The sequence below is a fragment of the Scyliorhinus torazame genome, chromosome 9 (assembly GCF_047496885.1).
Source record: "Scyliorhinus torazame isolate Kashiwa2021f chromosome 9, sScyTor2.1, whole genome shotgun sequence".
In the NCBI taxonomy this organism is placed as follows: domain Eukaryota; kingdom Metazoa; phylum Chordata; class Chondrichthyes; order Carcharhiniformes; family Scyliorhinidae; genus Scyliorhinus; species Scyliorhinus torazame.
The window spans coordinates 250,105,812-250,113,601 of NC_092715.1; the positions used below are offsets into that span (position 1 = coordinate 250,105,812).

The following is a 7,790-nucleotide window of genomic DNA, read 5'->3' on the forward strand; positions in this document are numbered from 1 at the left end:
AAGCCGAACTACCTCCTCTTAATATTCACTGGCATTGTCACTACTGAATTGCCCGACCATCATCATCTCGTGGTCATCATTGACCAGAAGGTTAACTGGGTCATCTACGTAAATATGTCGGCAACACGAGCAAGTCCGAATATGGCTGAATTTTGCAATGAGCAACTCACTTGGTTTCTTTCCACAATCTACCAGGCACCAGTCTGCAGTTCATTAGGATACTGTCCAGTTGCCTGCATGAGTGCACTTCTAACAACATTTAAGAAACCACCATTCAGGACAAAGCAGCCAAATTGTTTGGCACTTCATCCATGCTGACACATAATGATTGCACTGTGCACCATCTACAAAATGCACTACAGAAACTTACCCAAGTCGATGACAGGACCTTCCAAACTTGTAAACTCTACCGTCTAGAGGAACAAGGGCAGCAGGCACTTGGGAACACCTGCACCAAAGGTTTCCCTCCGAGTCCGACACCACTCTGACTCGAAGGTACATCATCTTTCCTTCATTGTCACTGGATAGTCATCCTTAAACCTCCTACGTAACAACAGTGTGCCTGCACTGCATGGACTGCTGCAGTTCAAGAAGGTGACTCACTGCTGCCTTCTAGAGTAGTTAGAGATGGGCAGTAATTGCTGCCCTGGCCAGTGTTGCCCACACCTCATTAATGATTTTTAAAAAAAAGTACCAATCTGTTTAGAGGGGCCTGGTTTTCGGTGCTCGCATTTGTCAAAGGGTATGTATTTTAATACTTTGGCCAATGCTTGTTTTCATTTAAAATAAAATACTGCGGATGCTGGAAATCTGAAATAAAATTGTGTCATGTGAGTGTCTTTAAGAAATGGATGTTTAAGCAATGTCCCTTTAAGAAATGCAGTGATGTCAGAGTGTGGGTGGAGCTGAGCTTTAGATCAGCCATTTTTCAGTTTTTAGTTTCAGTTTGAAAGAGATTGGGAGTGTCTGTGTTTGCAGTGAACTGGATCTGCTGTGATCTCTGCCATGAAAGACTATCTCTGGATCATTTGGGTGATTTAAACTCATATTAGTAATGCCTTTAACCTGATGTGTTTCTGTTTAAAGGTGTTAAGTCTCTCTTGGATGTTGAAAGGAATAACAAGGATTATTTAGTATTGTAATATTTTCGGGGTTATCTTTGAAGTAAGGGGGTGTTAAGAGATCCAATGTTTATTTAAAAGGGTTAAGTTGAGCTCATGGAATAAACATTGTTTTGTGTTTAAAAACCATTTGTCCATAATTGCTGTAACACACCTGGAGAACAAGCCGTGAGCTCGGAAAAGCAACAAGTACGTTAAAGGGGGAGGTTGGTTGAACTCCATGATACATAGAACATAGAAAATACAGCACAGAACAGGCCCTTCGGCCCACGATGTTGTGCCGAACCTTTGTCCGAGATTAATCATAGATTATCATTGAATTTACAGTGCAGAAGGAGGCCATTCAGCTCTTTGAATCTATACCGGCTCTTGGAAAGAGCACCCTACCCAAACTCAACACCTCCACCCAACACCAAGGGCAATTTGGACATTAAGGGCAATTTATCATTGGCCAATTCACCTAACCCGCACATCTTTGGACTGTGGGAGGAAACCGGAGCACCCGGAGGAAACCCACGCAGACACGGGGAGGACGTGCAGACTCCGCACAGACAATGACCCAAGCCGGAATCGAACCTGGGACATTTTAGGGTTCTGAAAACGCCTCTCCCATAACAATTGGGGGCTCGTCCGGGATAAAAGTCTATCTATTGGATTGGCTTTTGTGAACTTAAAGACAGTGAAGGATTGTTGCTTTTCCGGTGTGGTATTTTAGTTTAAGTGTGTTGTGGACAATGGCTCTTTCAGAGGCTCAGAGGTTTTGGGGGGTTGACACGATAACACATGATACCTTACTTTCAGAGAGTAAAAACAGACTGTTAGGTTTGGCAAAAGCATTGCAGTTAACATTACCTGACGAAATGCGAAAAGATGAGGTAATTATGGTGGTGGTTAAGCATTTAAAGATGCCTGAGATAGAGTTTGTCTCATTTGAAATGGAAAAAATTCAGTTGCAAATTAAATGGGACATGAGAAAGAATTAAAGCGGCTTGAATACGAGAGAGAGAGTGGAAAAAGACAGGGAGAGAGAGGAAAAAGAGAAGAACGGAGAAAAGAACGAATAGCCCTAGCAGAACAAAAAGAAAAAGAAAGGGAGATACAGATCAGGGAAAAAGATAAAGAGAGGGATTTTGAACTTCAGAAAATGGCCATGAAACATGACCGTCAATTAAAATTGGCAGACATAAAGGGAAACGTACAGTTGGATGATAGTGATGAGGATGGTGAGAAAGAGCGTCATAGTTGAAGGCTTGGTGGGAATCTATTTAAATATGTCCAAGCATTGCCAAGGTTTGATGAGAAGGAAGTAGAAGCCTTTTTCATTTCATTTGAGAAGGTAGCTAAACAAATGAAATGGCCACAGGACATGTGGGTATTACTGATTCAAACAAAGCTGGTAGGTAGAGCTCGTGAAGTGTTTGCATCACTACCGGAGGAGGTATCTGGAACGTATGAGGAGGTGAAGAAATCCATCTTAAGTGCACATGAGCTAGTGCCTGAAGCTTACAGACAAAGGTTTAGAAATTTAAGGAAAGAATTTGGTCAAACATACATGGAGTTTGAAAGACTCAAACAGGTAATTTTGATAGGTGGATAAGGGCTTTGGAAATAGATCAAACGTATGAAGCTCTCAGAGAAATTATACTTTTGGAGGAGTTTAAAAATTCAATTCCTGATGTAGTGAGAACTCGTGGAAGAACAGAGGGTTAAAACCGCGAGATTAGCAGTAGAAATGGCAGATGATTAGGAATTAGTTCATAAATCAATGATTGGTTTCCGACATCAGTTTCAGCCGGTGAGGGATAGAAACTGGGGACATGAGAAACACTCAAGTGGTAAAGGTAAAGGTGATCTGATGGGAGACAATAAAGAGAGTGTACCTCAGATTAAAAAAGAAATCCAGGAGGGTGGAAAGAGATGAAAAGTTTCAAATGTTTTTACTGTAATAAACTAGGCCATGTAAAGTCACAGTGTTGGTGGTTGAAGAAACGCACTGGGAAGGCTGATGTAGTAAATCAGGATAAGACAGTGGGATTTGTTAGAGTGGTAAAGGAAAGCCCAAGGGAAGCGAAGGAGGTGCAAACGATTGTACAGCCTGTTCAAGAAGTAATTGTTAATAAGGTGCCAGATGTCTTTAAAGAATTTACTTGTGTGGGTAAAGTTTACTCGTGTATCAGGAGGAGCAGGTGAAGAAGTCACAATTTTAAGATATACAGGGGCTAGTCAATCTTTAATGGTAAAAGATGAGGAGTTATGTAGTTTGGGAAGAATGTTGCCAGAAAAGGTGGTGATATGTGGAATTCAGGGTGAGAGGAGTAGCGTTCCATTATATAAGATAAGGTTGGAAAGTCCAGTTAAGAGTGGTGAAGTGGTAGTAGGAGTAATAGTGAAACTATCTTGTCCAGGAATACAGTTTATTTGGGGTAATGATATAGCTAGATCATAGGTGGGAGTGATGCCTACTGTGGTTGATAAGCCAGTGGAAAATCAGACAACTGAAGGATTGAAGGACGAATATCCTGGGATTTTTCCGGATTGTGTAGTAACCCGGTCGCAAAGTCACAGGTTAAGACGAGGAGAAATCAAAGAGTGAAGATGAAGTTGAAGTGCAATTATCAGAAACGATTTTTGATCAGATAGTTGAAAAAGAACAAGAACAGGTGGAGGATGAGGCGGATAATTTTAGTTCAGGAAAATTGGCAGAGTTACAACAGAAAGATGTAGAAATAAAACGGATATATCAGAAAGCATCTACGGAAGAGGAATCTGAGAGTATACCAGAGTGTTATTACCGTAAAAGTGATGTCTTGATGAGAAAATAGAGACCTGTACATATGCAGGCAGATGAAAAGTGGGCAGAAGTTCATCAAATAGTATTGCCGGTAGGGTATGGAAAGGAGGTGTTGCGAGTTGCACAGGAGGTACCAGTGGGAGGTTATTTGGGAATAAGGAAAACTCAAGCTAAAATCCAGAAACATTTTTATTGGCCTGGACTACATAAAGATGTAGTTAAATTTTGTCAATCATGTCACACATGTCAAGTGATAGGGAAACCTCAAGCAGTGATAAAACCAGCGCCCTTAATACCCATTCCAGCATTTGAGGAACCTATTTCAAGGGTCCTAATCGATTGTGTAGGACCGCTTCCTAAAACAAAAAGTGGGAATCAATATCTTTTGACTGTAATGGATGTGTCTACTAGGTTTCCAGAGGCCATTCCAGTATGTAATATTACAGCTAAAAGGATTGTGGAGGAGTTACTTCAATTCTTCACTAGATATGGAGTATCCACAGAAATTCAATCGGATCAAGGATCAAATTTTACTGCAAAGTTATTCAAAGAAGTTATGGATAGCTTGGGAATAAAACAATTTAAATCAACTGCGTACCATCCAGAATCGCAGGGAGCGTTAGAAAGGTGGCATCAGACCTGTTGAGGGTGTATTGTCAAGATTATCCAGAGGATTGGGATAAAGGAATTCCATTCGTATTGTTTGCAATTAGGGATGCACCTAATGAGTCTACCAAATTTAGTCCTTTTGAACTAATTTTTGGTCATGAGGTAAGAGGACCACTTAAATTGATTAAGGAAAAATTGGTGGGTGAGAAATCGGAAATTACACTATTGGATTACATGTCAAGTTTTAGGGAACGATTAAATAGAGCAGGTGAATTGGCTGGACAACATTTGAAAGTTGCACAAAATGTGATGAAACAGATAGCGGACAAGAAATCCAAAGTTTGTAGTTTTGCCATTGGAGATAAAGTTTTAGTGATGTTACCAGTGGTAGGGGAGCCTTTAAAAGCTAGGTTTTGTGGACCGTATCAGATTGAAAGGAAATTAAGTGAGGTGAATTATGTGGTAACAACACCAGATAGAAGGAAGACTCACCAAGTGTGTCATGTGAATATGCTTAAAAGGTACTTTGAAAGGGAAGGAGAGAAAAAGGAGGTTTTAATGATTCTAACTCAAAGTGACGAACCAAATCCAGGTGATTGTGAATTTGACATACCTCAAATTAAATTGGAAAATGAGGATGTACTTAAAAATTGGGATGAATTGTTAAGTTACCTTTTGGAGGAAAAACAAACTGACCTGAAAGAGTTATTGATATGACCTGGGCAAGTTTGTAGAGATAAATTGGGAAGTACTAAAATGGCTATACATGATGTAGATGTGGGAATTGCTGTTCCTATCAAACCACATCCATATAGACTTAATCCTTTAAAATTGGAACAGGTTAACAGAGAGATTGAGAGTATACTGAAGAATGGCGTAATTGAAGTGGGTAGCAGCCAATGGAGCTCACCCATAGCGATGGTACCTAAACCAGACAGTACCCAACGGTTGTGTGTGAAAGGTGAATGCAGTTACAAGACCGGACTCATCCTATCCCGCGTTTGAAGGATTGCATTGAGAAATTGACACAATCTGCTTTTATTTGCAACTTCCAGACATGGAAAGAACATTTAAAACATCGTATGGACTTCTTCGATCGACTTCAGGCGGCAGGTTTGGTGATGAACCTAGCCGAAAGTGAATTTGGAGAAGCCCAAATCACTTTCCTTGCGGAGTTTCCGATACCCTCAAGACGAAGGGAGATAATGCGATTTCTTAGCATGAGTGGATTTGACCGAACAGTTGTGCAAACGTTTTGTGGCATGATTACTCCACTGATGGAATTGCTGAAGAAATGTAAAAAAATTCAATGGACAGCGGACTTTCAACAGGCATTTGACTGCCTGAAAGCTGTGATCACCAAAGCTCCTGTATTGGAGAATTGCAAGCGACTCTGTAGTCAGATTGAACTAAAATATCTGATTCTAAAGAGAAATGCCGAGGAGTAGAGTATTGGATGGATTGTGCAGAGACTTTGTTCAAAAAGACTCAATCGAGAAGGATTTCGGTTGGAGGAAGAAGAACGAAGAAAAATGGATTATATTATTATACCTGTTTGCGTGTGTTTTTTTTAAACGAAAAGGTATATTTCCTGTGTACATTTCTTAGTGGATGGTGCAAAAGTGAAAAATGAAACCATCTTGAAGTTGATGGTTTTTTTTTTTCTTGAGGGGAGGTGTCATGGGAGACTGCCTTTAAGAAATGGATGTTTAAGCAATGTCCCTTTAAGAAATGCAGTGATGTCAGAGTGTGGGTGGAGCTGGGCTTTAGATCAGCCATTTTGCAGTTTTTAATTTCAGTTTGAAAGAGCTTAGGAGTCTGTGTTTGCAGTGATCTGTGATCTCTGCCATGAAAGACTATCTCTGGATCATTTGAGTGATTTTAAACTCATAATAGTAATGTCTTTAACCTGATGTGTTTCTGTTTAAAGGTGTTAAGTCTCTTTTGGGTGTTGAAAGGAATAACTGAAGGATTATTTAGTGTTGTAATATTTTCGGGGTTATCTTTGAAGTAAGGGGGTGTTAAGAGATTCAATGTTTATTTAAAAGGGTTAAGTTGAGTTCATGGAATAAACATTGTTTTGTGTTTAAAAACCATTTGTCCATAATTGCTGTATCACACCTGGAGAACAAGCCGTGTGCTCGGAAAAGCAACAAATACATTAAAGGGGGAGGTTGGTTGAACTCCATGATACATTTTGGGGTTCTGAAAACACCTCGCCCATAACAATTGGTAAATGCTGGAAACAGGGAAACTAGGAACAGGAGTAGGCCTTTCGAGCCTGCTTCACCATTCAATATGATCGTAGTTGATCCTTGATCTCAATGCCATATTCCTGCTTTCTCTCAATACCCCTTGATGCCATCAACATCTAAAAGAAATCTATCTCTTTCTTGAATCCATTCAATGACTTGGCCTGAATTCCACAGGTTCAGTATCCTTTGAATGAATCAAGTTTTTCTCATCTCAATCCTAAATAGCCTACACTTGAGATTGTGACCCAAGCCGGGAATCGAACCTGGAACTCTGGCACTGTGAAGCAACAGTGGGCAGCACGGTAGCCTTGTGGATAGCACAATTGCTTCACAGCTCCAGGGTCCCAGGTTCGATTCTGGCTTGGGTCACTGTCTGTGCGGAGTCTGCACATCCTCCTCGTGTGTGCGTGGGTTTCCTCCGGGTGCTCCGGTTTCCTCCCACAGTCCAAAGATGTGCGGGTTAGGTGGATTGGCCATGACAAATTGCCCTTAGTGTCCAAAATTGCCCTTAGTGTTGGGTGGGGTTACTGGGTTCTGGGGATAGGGTGGCGGTGTTGACCTTGGGTAGGGTGCTCTTTCCAAGAGCCGGTGCAGACTCGATGGGCTGAATGCCCTCCTTCTGCACTGTAAATTCTATGATGCTTGGGTCTTTTATTGAATTTGGACAACTCAATTTATTTTTTTACATACTCCCCAGAGTGGACTCAATGGTGTGAAGGCAAGAGACATTGGCATGGATTTTACAATGATAATCACAGGACTATTATTGCAGAGTAGAATGAGAGCACCTCCTAAAGCCTGCTTTTGCATATTTGTTCACACGTGCACTGAAGTTACTGTCTGAAATACCCCAAACGGTGCACTGTAACAGTCCTATTGAAATCAACCTAATGGCGTGAGGTGGCAACACTTAACCCACTAAACGCACCAGAAAGCATTAGGGTTGCTGCATTCGGGAGTAAATTATTTTTTAACCACAGCATAAGTGATGATTATTGCCAAAAGGCCTCTTTA

General features: G+C 40.9%; 1 protein-coding gene across 1 annotated transcript in view; it reads left to right on the forward strand.

The window, feature by feature from the left end:
• LOC140429814 (SWI/SNF-related matrix-associated actin-dependent regulator of chromatin subfamily E member 1-related-like) overlaps window positions 1–6,578 on the forward strand; it is a 64,263-nt gene extending 57,685 nt beyond the window's left edge. Inside the window, exon 11 of the transcript XR_011949212.1 lies at window positions 5,577–6,578. The gene's annotated coding sequence lies outside the window, so the exon portion shown is untranslated. The remainder of the gene's footprint in view (window positions 1–5,576) is intronic.
• Window positions 6,579–7,790: the final 1,212 nt, after the last annotated feature.